Raw genomic sequence first — 15,233 nt, 5'->3', positions numbered from 1 at the left:
ATTCTAGAAATTATGTCGTCCAAGCCGTTACAAAGGGGGTGTACCGAGAGTAGGGTGTGCAGAATGGGGTCCTGGCGGGTTTTTGGGTGTCTGCAGAGGAGGAGACTCCACAGCCCATCCCAGAGCTCTGGCACCCTCCAAGTAGATTTATAGAACCTGAATCCTTTCTGTTGTATGGACCCTCAAGGATCATCTAGTTCTAAACCTCCTGCATGGGCAGGGACGCTTTCTGCAAGACCAGGTTCCTCCAAGCCCCATCCAACCTGGACTTGAACACTTCCAGGAATGGGGCAGTCACAGCTTTCCTGGGCAACCTGTGCCAATGTCTCACCACCCTCACAGTGAAGAATTTCTGCCTAATATCTAACCTAAATCTTCCCTCTTCCATTTTGAAACCCTTTTCCCTCATCCTCTGACAAGATACCATTGGAAAAAGCCCCTCTCCATCTCTCCTGTGACCCCTTCAGGTACTGGAAGGCTGCTATGACGTCTTCTCAGAGCCTTGTCCTCCAGGCTGAGTAACCCCAAATCTTTCAGCCTTAGTAGGAGAGGTGCTTCAGCTCTTCGAGCCTCTTCGTGTCCCTCTTCTGGACTCCAGAGCTGGACTCACAGTGCTCCACATGGGATTTCACAGGAGCATAGAACTAGGGCAGAATCCCTTCCTTTGGCCTGCTGGCCACACTTCTTGTGATGCTACCCAGAGAGAAGTTTTTCCTCATGTTCAGATGGAACTTGCTGTGTTCCAGTCTGTGGAACACAGACTGTGTTCCATTGCCCCTCATTGGGCACCAGTGAAGAGTCTGGTCTCACCCTCTTGACACCTGCCCTTTAGATATTGATAAGCATTGATAAGATTCCCTCTCAGCCTTCTCCAGGCTAAGCAGGCCCAGGTCCCTCAGCCATGCCTGAGAGATGCTCCAGTCCCCTCATCATCTCTGCTGGACCCTCCAGTGGCACTTTGTCTTTCCTGAACAGGACACAGGAAAGTAGAAGGCATATTGCCAGGGGCTGCCATGGTTGGTGCTTATTTTAACGTGCTTGTTAAAATAAATCTAACCACATGGCAGTGGTAATTATGTAATTTATAATAATTTATAAATACATTAATATAAATCCCAAACAAAGTAAATGTAAAATAATGATATGATTAATAATGCCTATTGATAATTTTAATAATCACTATTTATTATGCAACATAATAATTACAAACATGGACATTTACTCTTAAATATATAATGCAGAATTATTAATTATATAAACGAAAAATAAATATACTTTATGGTAATACATTATTATGACTATGACACTTATTCTACAGCTTGTCAAAAACTAATCACACATTTTTCTTCTTTTGTGTTGGTTTAGCTCACTGAAGAAGACAAGCAGGTGCCAGGAGTGGTGTGAGGCGAGAGGAACATATGGCTGGGAACAGAAGGAAGGTGGGATTATGGCAAGTGATGATTTTAACTGGTTTGCTTAGTGAGGAGTTGTTGCACAGCCTGTACCAGCTGTTCATTTCTGCAGTGCTGACTGGAGCTTTGGGTGATGGGCTGTGTGGAGAGAAAGCAGATCCAGCCTCAAATGAAACCATGATGGCTGCACAGAGCAAGTTCTTCAACTACAGCCTTTGTGTCTCTAGAGAAACAGCCAAAAATAGTGAATGTTTGAAACATTCTTGCTTACTTTGCTCCCCTTCTTTTGTCCTTCATCTCTAAAACTAAGATACTAATATGAACTTCCCTCTGTTCCCATTATAGTAAGAACAATATGAAAATCATACAGAAAAATAAATATATTTCGAGTCAGAATTGATTCTCCCTGGTATATATTAAATAGAGGTGAAGGCTATACAATGAAGATTATGAAAACATTAAAGTAGTAATTCAATACACACTGTTCATCTTGCAAACATTATTCATCTTCTGGACTGGAAAAGGTTGGGGTCCTGTGAAAAAATAAAATAGCTCTGCAAGCACTGGAACTCAAGTTTTCTCTGGCTTTGTGCCTAAAATTAACTTACTGAGAGCCCTTGTTCAAAGCTGATGAACTGATAACTGCTTTCCCCCTGTGGTTTCTCTGGCTGAGGGCTGAAGTTAAGGGTACTCAGAGGATGCACTGATTTATTGAGTTCATCCATTGAGTTTACTGTCAACAAAGCAGAGTCTGCTGACATAGATTGACCTGAAATAATTCCAATACTTTTTTGTTTACCTCTCCAGCACTGATGAAGATTTCATGATGCCAACTCCTGTGAGTTTTCCCAGGGTCCTATTGTTGTTCTTACATGCTTTTAACAGTGATAAAGCTCCTTTCCTTTGCTGTGACTCTGTATTGAGATTTTTCTTGAGATTTTCTTCTCTTTCATCTGATTTTAAATCCTCTCAAAATAGTGTTACTTAGGCAGGACTGAGCTGGCTCCTTCTAAGACAAAACGGTCCAGGACTACAGCGTGGTAAAATTAATTGGGATACAAGTATGGTACACTTGATATTTCTAGCAATTTGAAACTGACATCTTTGCAGCTGTCACTCCAGCTAATGTGCTTGCTAAGTGCCAAAATATTAATCTAAGCAGTGGCATCCAATCAAGATTGATTGCAGGAGAGGAAAAGCAAATTCAGCTGCAGCAATGCAGCACAGTATCTTTGTGGCAGGACTGCCAGTGCTAAGTGCCAATAAATTTATTTTATTAGGCAGTAAAAGCCTTTTTCCTGACACTGCTGACATAGGACAAAAAGATAATTTTGCCTTAAACTATTTAGAGATGAAGATTAAAGGCAACAGACAGGTGGGGATTATTAGGCAGAAATCTGAGAATCATTACTTCTTAGACAACTGAGGCTGTTTTAGTGACTCAGCAGTCTGACCATCCTAACATGCTTCAGGGAAATTAATTTTTAGAAAGGCTCTGAGGAGCTTGGTAAAGGAGATCAGCTGATTTTTATAGGTTTCCCTTAGCAAAGCAAGAAGCAGCATGAAAGCAAGACAAACCTTGCAGGAGAATTCAAGTGAAGCATCAGTGGCTGGTACTATGGTCTCTTTTCACACTCCATTGATTTCAGCTCCAGTTTGACCTCTGTTAAACTTTAATGTCAAGGTAAGTTACTCAGTGACTCCCTCTGAAAGACTCAGGGCTCTTTAACAAATTCCAAGTGTGGGAAGCCCCTAAATCTAAAAGGTTCAGCTCAGTTTCGGCAGAAGAAGAGACCCAACCCTCTGAATGCAACAACTCTAAGCTGCCTGTTGGAGGTATTGCTCCGTGTTGCTATTTGCAGCTCCTGGTGGTGGAAAAGTTGGTGTTTCCTTCTGTTGCCTGCCAGGGAAAAGTCCAGCAGGATGTCAGGCAGAGGGGGGCAGCAGTACCTCAATCTTACAAGTGGCAAAAATAAACTTAGAGGAAACCTCTTTGTTTCTTCAGCACAGAGGTTTCGTGTAAACTTCCATAAACTGCCTTAAACCCAGAGTGATCCATTTGGTCTGTCAATGAATCCCTGGTTTTATTGATTATGTTATTAATCAGATCTGTTCTCTCTCACACTGTTTCTCATGTCTTTATCATACTACCTATTTCCTCTAGAGTATGACTGCATCTCTGCAGAAATATATGAATCTGCAAAACTTTGCTTTCACAGCAATTCACAGAACATTTAGAAGAATTATTTAAAACTTTGTTCTTACATTATTCAACCTTTAAAAGCATCATGTGATGCCAGAGAATATCACAAAAATAAGATAGGTACACCGTGGAGTACCGGATCCTGGATTCCAATTGCTGACACCTGAACATATAATTCCCCAAGGTCCCTCTATCTCCCTCATTTTTTTCCTCCCTAAAGCACCCTTTTCCTACCTTTGGTTCCTCCCCTGAGCATTCCCTAATTAATGCAGTGCAATGCTAAAATGCTCTTCTCCTGCGTCCCATGAAGCACAGCACCAAGGCAGTAACCCCCATAGCCCTGGAGAGCTGCTCCCAGGACTCACCATGATGAGTTTCCTGCCTAGATACTGGGGCTGATGGCATTGCTGGAGCAATCCTGGGAAAGGCCTGGACAAGGTGTTCAGTCCTGGGCTGTCATCTGCCATTGTTCCCCTGGGCTCCTCTGGGCTTCTGGAGATGGGTCTCAGATGGGCTGATGGACCCTACAAGGAGTAGCTGGGCTGTTTGATGAAATAATTAGAATATTTTGTCTTCCCCACCACTGTCCCCCTGTGGGCATGCACATGAGTTTTTACTATGTGACATAAAAACATGTACCCAATGATATGTTTCTAGCACCTAAAACTGAAAGCTCTGAGAAAAAAAAATCCTAGGAAATGCAATAGGGATGCAACCAGCCTGTTGGAACTGGTCTGGCTTCTTGGCTTGCATTAAAACCTGAGTGTGGAGAAACAAATGCATCTGACATGAACTTGTAGCTACTGAGGTATTTTTCACTAATTATAAGGATTGCAAATTGCAACAAATAACCCTGCTTAACCCCACTACCATGTTATTGTCAGCACCTGAAAGTTGTGAAATTCATGTGTACTTCAATGTTTCTGGCTGCCTGCACTGCAGTTAGATTTTGCAGCTAAAACTCTGTCTGCTCAGCAGCTGGCAAAACTTTCTGTGCCATAATTCATGGCACATGAGTCAGTGCTGCTTTCCTTCACAACACATCCTGGCCTGTCTGGAAATCTACTTTCTCTGTGGTTACACAGATGTTCTGTAAATCTCAGAGTAATTTCCATTAGGTAGCCAAAGAAGCCTTTGCCACTCTTTGGACAAACAGAGTCCAGCTCACCCTCCCCTACAAAATAATATCAGTGCTTGGCAGAGAACAAAACTGGGATATGAATATTTTATTTTATACAGCTATTAAGTAGCAGAAACTCCCACAAATTAATACAGCAGTGTGTATCATTTGTTTTAAGATCCTGGTGGGTTCTTGTTCAGAATCCAAATCACCATTTTTGGTGCAGCAAGTGCTTTTTGCCTTCTTTACCTTTTTGATTATTGAGATTCAACACCAGGAATGTGTGGTGTGTGGGAAGTAAGCATTAACTGTCCTTTTGTTTGTGCTTTTGTGTTTTGTGCCTCCAGGTTTAAATAAAGACCTAAGTTAATGACAGTATCTAGCACTGGATCAAAAGGGAGAAAAGAGTTTTACACTGATGTAAAAATGAAAGCTGGCAACAGTATGAAGTGAGGGCTCATTGCTTCTGTATTAGCTGAGGGGGGAAAGACCAGGTGAAAAAGAGAATTTAGCATGAATAATAGGGTTTAATCTAATAAAGAGGTCAGAGCATCTTAGAGATGAAGGTGTTCAGAGTGGTAAGAGGGAAGGTGAGCTGTGAATGTAAATGCCACTGCAGTGTTTGTGCTCAGTGTACAGAAACCAGTGCAGTGCCTTCCTCTTGTCCAGAGGAAAAGTGACCTTGAAAAATTACTTGTATTTGTCTATCAAACACATTTCTCACTCTTTCTTCCATGTAATGAGCAGTGTCAGTAAGCATCTTGCTGTTTAATGGCAATGGAGGAAGCTGACTGCCCACACCTTCTGCTTTCTTTCCCATCTTTCTAAGGTAATTTATTTCACCTAATGTTATATGCTGAGAACCCAAGACTGTGGAAGCTTGACAGGTAGGTCACAGGTAGGTGTGGCTGGCTCACCAACAAGCTGGGCTCTCCAGGTGAGGAAATTCCTCTCACGAGGAAGCAAAATTAAACAGGACACCACACCAGGAACCTGTGCAGATCACTGTGCTGCAATTACTGCTTTTGACCACTCAGAAATAGTTGTTGTTTTACACTTCCTTGATCTCTATTGAGTAACTGCCTGTAAAACAAGGTTTACTCTTGTCAGTAACTGATATATGGTGTGCATTTATGTTCTTGTTTAACTTTATGTATTTTAAATAGCAGCTTGCAGAAACATGTCTGTTGACAAGTCAGACACTGCCTGGTCAGAGGGCTTGGACAGGGAAAAGCAAGCATTCACTTCTGGTGTGTTTTCCTGCAGCCCAGCAGGGAAAATAAGCAATATTACAGAGTAAAAAGAGCAGGGAAGAAGTCATATGAGCTACTGCCACTCAGTTCAGGCCAAGGAACTTAATTAATTAACTCTTCATCAATGGAGACCTTCCCTTATTGCTCTAAAAATATCAAAATTACCTGTAAAAAGAAACAGAAGACAGACTACAGGTAATTATTAAAAAATAATGCTTAATGTGAAAATTTAGTTGGTTTTCATGTTTTTCATTTGTCCATCATCATATCATGTTAGCTCTTGCTGTTGTACCTTGGTTTTGGCTCAGATATGATAAGGATGTACAGGATAGTATGATAATACTGTAATACTAGAGGATGAGACATTTGCTTGTAGTAAATCCTACTTCTTTTCTGCTTCTCCCACACGTTTCAACTTAATTTGTCTCTTCTGGGTACCTGCTGTGCTGCAAGCTGGCCCCTAGGTCTGGAACAAGTCTCTGTGCCATCATAACATTGCTTTCTTCTCCTTTCCCTGTCTTTTCTATTACTCATCAGTTATCATTAACTTTCCATTATTTCCATTATTATCATTAATTTTAATGGCTTTCTGAGACAAATAGATTCCTGTAGTTTTAAGTTACATCACCACAGTCTGCTTCTTGCTAGAAAACCAACACCAGAAGTGACTTCTATTTCACCTCGTACTTGACATCAGCTTCCAAAAGTGCATGTTGGAGCTTGCAAGAAGTAATCTCCCCAGACACTGAGGTGCCTGAAGGCTGCATCTGCAACAGTGTCTCTAGAAACTCCACCTTTGGAAATGTAGAGTGTTTTTCTTTTGAACCTACTTTAAGCTGTAGTCAAACTCTGAATGGAAACAACTTTCATTCTGCAAACCAGTGGATAAAGTCTTTAAAGAAGTATTAATATAGTCAATATTTATAACAAAACAGGAAAAAAAAATTAGACAAAGTAGAGGTAATACTAGTTTGTGCCTCAGACATAATTTAAAAAAAAAAATCTCTGTAAGGGTCTTCTCAGTTTGGGTAAGAGCTAGTTTAGGTTCACTTTGAGGATGCACTTTTATAGCTCATGCTAAACTTTGGATGTCTCTACCTGCTCCAGTTCTGAAGAGCAAAACATTCAAATGTTTTCAATTAACAGCAACCTGTGAGTGCTACTCCTCTTCCTGCTAATTAATTAATTAAACAGATATTTATTGTTCATATATGTCTGACTAGCTCTGTTTGGTTTACGTTGCTGTAAGTATGCTGTATCACTATCACATATCCCAGACTAAAGGTTGTGTTTTAAGAGATATTAGAATGTAGTTAAAATGAAAAATGTCAGATGAGGAACTTCTTGACTGGGGTCCCAGGGGAATCTGTTCTTGACCAAGAGCTGCTCTATCAGATCAGTCAATTATTTGGAGTTAAATGAAGCACTGCTCACGAAACCTGTAGGTCACTTCAAAACAGTCAAAGTCTGAAAGCCTCCAGGGCTGGTGGCCACTGAGTGAGTTAAATCACACAATCAGCAAGTGCTCCTGAAATAGCGTGGGGTTTAATCCAGTAACGTGGCAAATATTGATGCATAAAATATGAGGTTGATGGCTATGCAGAGGAACAAAATTATGAAGCATGCTTTTGAGCTGGGAGTAAGGAGGCAGAGCACTGTAACTTCAAAAGCATTTAATGAGATGAGAGCTGTGGAGATCAAGAGGGATAAACACACAAATGCAAGCTTCCAAGGCAATGTGGCAGCTGTAACAGCAAATGCAAGCATTGGGTGTCTAAGCAAAAATACCAGAGTAGCATGTGCTAGTATGTGACTGTGACCCTTACGTGACATAACAACATGACTTCTGGAATCACAGTGTATGATAAAAGGTGTAACATACTGGGAAGGCACATTAAGAACACAGAAAAATGAGTCAGTGGAAAAATCTGCTGTGTACAAAGGTGATATGTAATTATCTGCATAGCAAAAACATAGCAGAAAGGCGGAGTCATCCTCTGTAAATAGCAAGATACACTCACTGAAGAAGGAGAATGTTAAATGTTTGAAAATATTTTTCATACACTTCCCTTCTATAAAATTATTTCATTTTTTTAAAGGTAATTCCATGAAACCCTACATATTCCAATATGCTGATCAGCACCTGGCAGGAGCCAACATTTTTTTGTTCTTCATGCCAGCTTCCTCCTCCCTGGTGCCGGTGCCCCAGGGGACACGCATCCCATCGAGGAGCATCACCAACAACCCCAGGGGCACCCTCATCCCTCCCCAGGGGGGAGATGGCCTCACAGATTTAAACCACATCTGGGAGTCCTGCCTGTGCAGGTGTTAACACCAAAAGCGTGAGCTTTTCAGCAGCCACAAGAAACTAAGAGCTTAAGTAGACCTGAGTTGAATTTAGAGTTTATTACCTTTCTTTTCTAAATATAGATACACAGCTAGAAAACTCATTTATGGAGCAGATGGGAGAGAGGAAGGAGGGCAGCAGTTGGGAATCAAGAGTGAGACATTTTTCCGTGGGGATGCGGTGCATTTTCTGCCAGGGAAGGTCTTTGAGCGGTAGTTCATAACTTCGCACAGCGATCCCGCAGCGGTGCCGAGGCCGGGCTGGCCGTGCGGGGCCCCGCTCTGTGCCGCACACGTCAGGGAGGCGATGGTCACAGCTCCGTCCTCCGCACCTCCGGATCCCTGCGGGTCTCTCTGGGTACCTTGACCCAGACCTGGGACCCGGCACCCCTAAGTAGCGATGCCCCTCTAGCTCCGGGCTCCCTGCCCGCCTCTCGGGGTGCGGTTCAGGGAACTCCGCCAACCCCCCCGCCCTCCCTCGCTACTGCCGGGCGCGAAGCCGGCACCCAGCGGCGCCCTCAGCCCGCACCCGCCGGCCCCGGTTCCCTCCCCCTTCCTTCCCGGGCGGCCCCCGCCTCCGCCGCCATGTTGTGGGGCTGACGCCGACGCTGCGGGAGGCGGAGGAGGAGGAGGCAGCAGCGGTCCGTGCGGAGCAGGCGCTCACGGGCAGCGCAACAGGTACAGGCGGCCTGCGGCTCTTCCGCGCCGGGAAGAGCGGGGCCACGTCCCGACTCGACGTGCGGGGTGACCTCGTCCTCAGGGCGCGGGGTCGGCGGGGCAAAGAGAGGTGCGGGGGGTGGGGGAGCGATCTCCGTCGGCGCGGAGCGGAGCTGTCAGCCCGGCCGCCCCGCGGGGCCTCGCTGCGGGCCAGGGACGGCGGGACACGGGAAGCGACTGTTCCGGCCGTCCTGCAGCCACAGGCGGATTACCGGGCAGGGAGCAGGCGTGGGGAGGCACAGTCGAGGTTTCTGTTTCACCGAGACGCTGTATTTATTTTATTTTTTTTTCCTCTTTGAAAGGCGGGGGGGCTTGTTGTGGCTTTGTGATTTTTTGGAGGTTTTTTTGTTTGTTTGTTTTGTTTCTGTTTGTTTTGCTTAAAAACAGCGTTTTGCGTACGTTTCGGAGAGCAGCTGGCGTGCCCGACTCCCCGGGTGAGGCCGTGGGTCCCTCCCGCCGGCGGCCGTGCCGGGCGCTGTCAGGGACCGGGGCTGCGCTCCCCTCCGCACTCCTTATCCCCAGCGAGAACCGCTTCAGGTTTCTATGGGAACTGCTCTTCCCGGGAGCCGCCTTCAGCACCGGGCCCGAAAGTTTGGCCGGTGAGCCCCGCAGGCTGTCTGCGGAGCGGGGAAGGCGGTGTCGGGGCAGAGGTGCCGGGAGCCGCGGTCGCTCCTCTGGCTGGAGGTGCCGGTGCTGCTCGGGTTCGCGTTATTGCTGCTGTGCGAAGGGGAGAAGCATCGGTGTCAGTGCCCAGGGAGCTCAGGGTCTACCCAAGGGAGTGTCCTGGCGAGGTGAGGTGCCTAGGAGATGTTAAGAGACCTCTGTTTGTTTTGCTGATGGTGATTTTTCTTTCTTGTGAAAACGTGAAGTTTGGAGGAATTGAACTGGTTTCTACAGCTGAAGTTTTATAAACTGTTGTGTCTGTAAATAGACCGGGTTCCCTTAGCGTCGACCTCACACTGCGGCATGAAGTAATTCAGAAAATAAAATGTAGCTTAGATACTTGGTCTGGTTCCCTAAAGATGAAGATTCTATTTTGAATACGCCAGGGTGATTTTCATAGCAGTTTGAAATCTGTCACATAGCAGAACCTGAAAGTAGATTGTGTTTTACGTAAAACCAGTGATCTTTAACTAACGCTTAACAGTGGCTCTCTTTAAACATCAGTTGGAAATTCCCCATCTAACACACTGGAATGAGAAATTACAAGCTGCTTACCCTTGAGTATGTGCCTCTATGCCCTTTTGTATGGATCTCTCTTTTTAGGGACATGCTGTTTTTTAAACTTGTTTTTGTCCATGTTTGCCTAGGGTGGCAGCAGCTCCCACGCTTGTATGTACACATGAAACCATACAAAGCATGGGAAGCAGAGAATGGCTCTGTCATGCTGTGGATGACATCAGTGGTACATAAAATACAGCTTGCTTTCAAGGATTTGACATTGTTCATCTAAAATGTGGTTGCAATTAAAAGGCTGTAGCTGTAACAAACATCTGTGGCCACTGATGTTTAGAAATAATAAGCATTAGGAACTAAGTGGATAAATAGCTGGGCTTCATTCTTCTCCTAAACATTTTAAATTTTTGTTCTCATGTTTCCACTGTTTGGTTTGTCCATACTTTTTTTTATTCTGACTAAGCTGGGACAGGCATTCCCACTGCAGTATCTCTGGATATTTAGAGAAACCTTAGTGCAGACTCCTGGCTGCTTAGGATGTTAGGAGAACTGCATCCATCTCTGCAAACCAGAATTTGGGCTGCTTCACTCTCTCTGTTATACAGAAATTGTGGTCAGATGAGCATCCTAACTGAGGTGCCTAAATTAGATCAAACTAGAGTATGCTTCTCCTTTTAAATTAGTATCCTGAGGGATTTGCATTTACTTCTTTTCTCTTCTGCCTGTACAAGATCTAGGCTACAGGATGGGTCCCTGACTGAGCTGTTAGCAGCCACTGTAATATAAACAAAAGGTATGTTCCTGTAGCACTAGCAATGACAGAAATGCTGTACCTGTGGTTTGTTTGTGATAGGCACCCTATGGAGTAGGTGGTGGTCTTTTATCAGAGCTTCATATCTGCTTAGTTTTTCACCATTCTTGTAGGCAGGGTGAGATAGGTGTGAAGTGATGCAGAAATGAAGAAGTGAAGTGTGGATGATTTTGAAGTGTGGATGATTTTGAAGTGTGGATGATTTTGAAGTGTGGATGATTTTGAAGTGTGGATGATTTTGAAGTGTGGATGATTTTGAAGTGTGGATGATTTTGAAGTGTGGATGATTTTGAAGTGTGGATGATTTTGAAGTGTGGATGATTTTGAAGTGTGGATGATTTTGAAGTGTGGATGATTTTGAAGTGTGTTGTTGAGAAGGTTTCATTTATTGAGATTCAACTACTACACTGATTGGGGTCACAGCAGTTCTTACAGTAGGTTTTTAGCACTCATTTCTGTTGTGGTCTTTAATATTCAAAAGTGAATTTATATCATACCATAGCAAAACAGCAGCTATGAGAAAGGAAGCTAAATTCTGTAGATGATAGTAATTCTTCATTGGGCTACTCAGCTGGAACTGGTTCAAAACTTGGACATTTTTCCTTTCAAGTGAAAATATGCCAAAAATTAACATCATAAGTAAAGATCTCAAAAATCTCAGTTTGTAAAATAGCTTTTCTTTGGTTCCATTTACTTTTATTTATATAAAATGTAGTCGTAGGTTAGTTTATTTTTGAGGGGACTTTTGCACATCATCTGGTCCAGCCCGCACTAAAAGCATGGCCAGCTGAGATCAGGTTGCCCAGAGCCATGTCTGGTTGTGTTTGGGCTACCTCCAAGGGAATAGCCCTCTCCAGTTTGGTATCCAGCCTTGCTTGGGCTGCATCCCATCCCATTGACCAGATTATCAGTGAAGACATTGTACAGTTCCAGCCATGGTATCAACTCCTGGAAAACATCATTTGTTCAAACCAGGTGGACTTTGGACTACTGATCACAGCCCTTGGTTAAGTTAGTGTTCTGCTCAGTTTACAGTGAAACTGTTCAAACTGTATTTCACCAGTTTGGCTCACAGGGTGCTGTGGGAGGCCTTATCAAAAGCCTTTGTAATGTGAAAACAAAGTGCTCTGCCCTAGAATCATAGAATCATTAAGGTTGGAAAAGGCCTCTGAGATCATCAGTGCCAATCATCAGCCCAACACCACCATGCAACTAAAGCATGTCCCCATCTACACATTTTTTGAACACCTCCAGGGATGGTCACTCCACCACTTCCCTGGGCAGCCTGTTCCAATGCTTGACTAAATCCTCATCCACACGGAACCAATAATCTTAATACAGAAATCCACAAGGTGCATCAGGCATGGTTTGGCCTGGATTGATGCATGCAGGGCAGCTTCATGTTACCTCCTTGTTCTTCAAGAATCTGTGTGTGGCTTCTGGGAGGATTTGCTCCAGAGACTGAAGCCAGACTTTGTAGCCTTTTGTATTGCTGAACTGTCCCTCTTTACCTCCCAGAAGATGAGTATATTTGCCTTTTTTCCAGTCATTGGTACCCTTGACCTGTCACCAAGACCTCTCTGGTCTTGCAGTGATATCAGCCAGTGTTCCTGGCACCACTGATGCTGTGATTTGTTCCTCATGTATATTTTTATGCAATTGCCATCCTTCCTTGCTTTCAAGTTACTAATTTTAACTTCTGAAAGCTACTTTCAATTCAGTGTAATGCCATATCTCTTGGCAAGGTATATTAGATGATTGGTCCAGCCATATTTTTTAAGTTTGGGAGGAAAGCTTGGAAAAATTATAGCCCTTTTGTGAAAATTGTGAGCAGTTGGTTGTTGAGCAGTTTGTTGATCTGTTGCATTGGTTTTGTATTGTAGGGCTCATTTCATGTGGCAGAATAACATGGAAAGTCAGTCACCTTTCCTTACCTTTCCTGTCTTAGGTGATGACTGGGGATTATAAAGATAACAAAGATAGTGTAGAGCTAAGTAACCTGACCTTTTTCAAGCCCTGTCACTTGTCAGTAAAACACTTAACCCAAAGTGTACTTTGAGATTTGGAGGTTGACCCGAGGTATGGTGTGAAATAGGGTAGTTACTGTGCTGCTTTTAGCTATAAAAACATCATCACCCTTGAACTTTACCTTTTAAAATTGTTTTCCTTGTGTACCCTGGTTGGTGATAGCATGCAACAGAGTTTTTTTGGAGGAAGCACTGTTGTTAGAATGGCTGGTCAGATTCTTGGAAGTGCTAAGCAGCTGTTTTAAGTGACCCTGAAATTTTCAAATGCTTAGGTGCAGATGTTGCAGATCCCTAAATTGCCTCTGGAGATATGATTCTGAATCTTCATCAGTGTAGACCTGGGGAGACTTAAGTCAACATGTAAATTCTGGTTCCTTCCAGTGATGGACTAATGGAAACAGAATTTTTAAGCCAGCTGTGAGCTGTGCGACTGGCTGGCTGAATCTAATCAGATGTAAGCTTGTCTTGAAGTTTTTTCCTGGTCAGTATGTTCAGAACATCATTCAGTCATGTGGATTCTCTGGTGTCTAACACTGGTACTCAAGCATTCAGCAGTTTTCCTCATTAATGGAGGCACTGAATTTGGTAGTATCTCTTCTGTTTGCCTGGTTTTATTAATCTTCTAGGCAGTTAAAAGCTTTGTGAAGTCCACCCTTCTGTTAAATTTGTTTCATGTTGGATGATGGGATTCATCAAAGTACATATTTAACCACTCATGTCTCATAACCTTTTGAATGAGAAGGCTAAGAATTTAAGCATACTGGTTACTAACATGTAAATTCTTTCATTGATTAACTTGTCTATCAAGATTATTTTCATTTTTTTACTATTCTCAGATTATTTCAGGGTATGTCTTTCTCATGAAAACAAGTTAGGTGATTTAATTTCATGAGACATCTTTGATTCTTGTTACATCCACACATACTTTGTTTTATTGTCTATTACAAGATTATATAGAGGCTGTAGTAACCAGAGGCTGTAGTAACTTGTTTTTCTGGTACTGTTGTGCCATCGGCACCCAATGGTCAGAAGGTAAGGATTAGGTCACAGAAAATAATAAGGTAGAGTGGGGCTGATGAAATTTCATTTTTCTTCAAATTCAGAAGTTTTAAGACTTTGTCACTATGGGAACGTGGCTTGACCAGGCAGGTTACTTGGATGCTAGAGCTAAAGTAATGGCTTCAACATTAATGTAAGGATGAGAACAGTGTTGTGTAACTTTATTTTCAGAACACCACATGAAATTCAAATGATGTAACATAATGACAGTAGCAGCACAACACTTTGGAATTACCTAATGGAGGACAATTACCTGTGAACTATTTTTAAACATTTTTGTAATTGCAGATAGTTGGGAAAAATGGTTGATCCAGATAAGTCACAGCTTCATTGGGACAGCAGTTCTAAGAGCAGCCAGTTGAGACATTTTAAATACAGTATATTGTTTCTTCTCCATCTTCACAAGTAGCAGATAATAATCCCAAGCTGGTTCTTCTAGTGAAAATTTTAAAGGCTGATGCAAGTGGAGTTTGTGAAATGCTGTGGTGTCAGCCATGAGTGATATCTGCAGTTAGTGATTCAACAGCATGAAGTAAGGGAAGAACAGGAAATGGGAGTTACTACTCCTTATTTCTAAAAATATTACAATTGGAATGCAAAAAGATGACCTATTATGGCTATAGTGATAAATGTATCAAAAATCAGAGCTGATTTAATTAATATTTCTGGTCTTATCTTTGTCAGGTCAAGAGTTGTACTAAAAAAAATATAAAACGCTCCCGCTTTTTCCACTACACCCTTAGTGTATTCATATTATTCATTTCTTAAGGTAGGACACGTGCTTTTTCTAAATGAAATGTGCTTACATTTATAGGGGATTTATTTGAGATATGCATCTAACCCAGGTGATAACTGATTCCCTAAGTTCATGAAGTTCATTTGTCATGGTCAAAACATCACAACTGGATGGTGTAGAGCTCAGAGTTAAAGGTTAAGAGGTCAAATTTTGGATGTCCTAAAGGACTATCCTTGGTAATCTGGCATGGACAGGACTTGCGGCTGAGAACAGGGTCATAAGAAGAAGGCTTCACCTGGGCAGGTAAGAGGTGCTGTGGCCCCACTTCCTGGGTTCCAGGTCCATTGTGTCTCCTGGGGCTGCCATGCTGGGT

General features: G+C 42.9%; 1 protein-coding gene and 1 long non-coding RNA gene across 7 annotated transcripts in view; both read left to right on the top strand.

Annotated features, from left to right (window-relative positions):
* The first annotated feature begins 260 nt into the window (after window positions 1-260).
* Window positions 261-1,968, top strand: LOC139795285 (uncharacterized). The gene is made up of 3 exons (XR_011725444.1): window positions 261-1,016; window positions 1,366-1,439; window positions 1,525-1,968. It is a non-coding gene; the product is annotated as an uncharacterized lncRNA (long non-coding RNA).
* Window positions 1,969-8,815: 6,847 nt separating this feature from the next.
* The window catches only part of ITSN2 (intersectin 2), an 83,295-nt gene continuing 76,877 nt past the window's right edge, over window positions 8,816-15,233 (top strand). Inside the window, exon 1 of one of the 6 annotated variants that reach the window (XM_071742053.1) lies at window positions 8,816-9,012. The gene's annotated coding sequence lies outside the window, so the exon portion shown is untranslated. Of the gene's footprint in view, window positions 9,122-15,233 lie in introns of all 6 variants that reach the window. The other 5 variants (XM_071742058.1, XM_071742055.1, XM_071742059.1 and 2 more) reach the window with 5 other exon arrangements.

This window comes from Heliangelus exortis, chromosome 3 (assembly GCF_036169615.1).
Source record: "Heliangelus exortis chromosome 3, bHelExo1.hap1, whole genome shotgun sequence".
Lineage (NCBI taxonomy): Eukaryota > Metazoa > Chordata > Aves > Apodiformes > Trochilidae > Heliangelus > Heliangelus exortis.
This window is presented reverse-complemented; position numbering and strand designations above follow the sequence as displayed.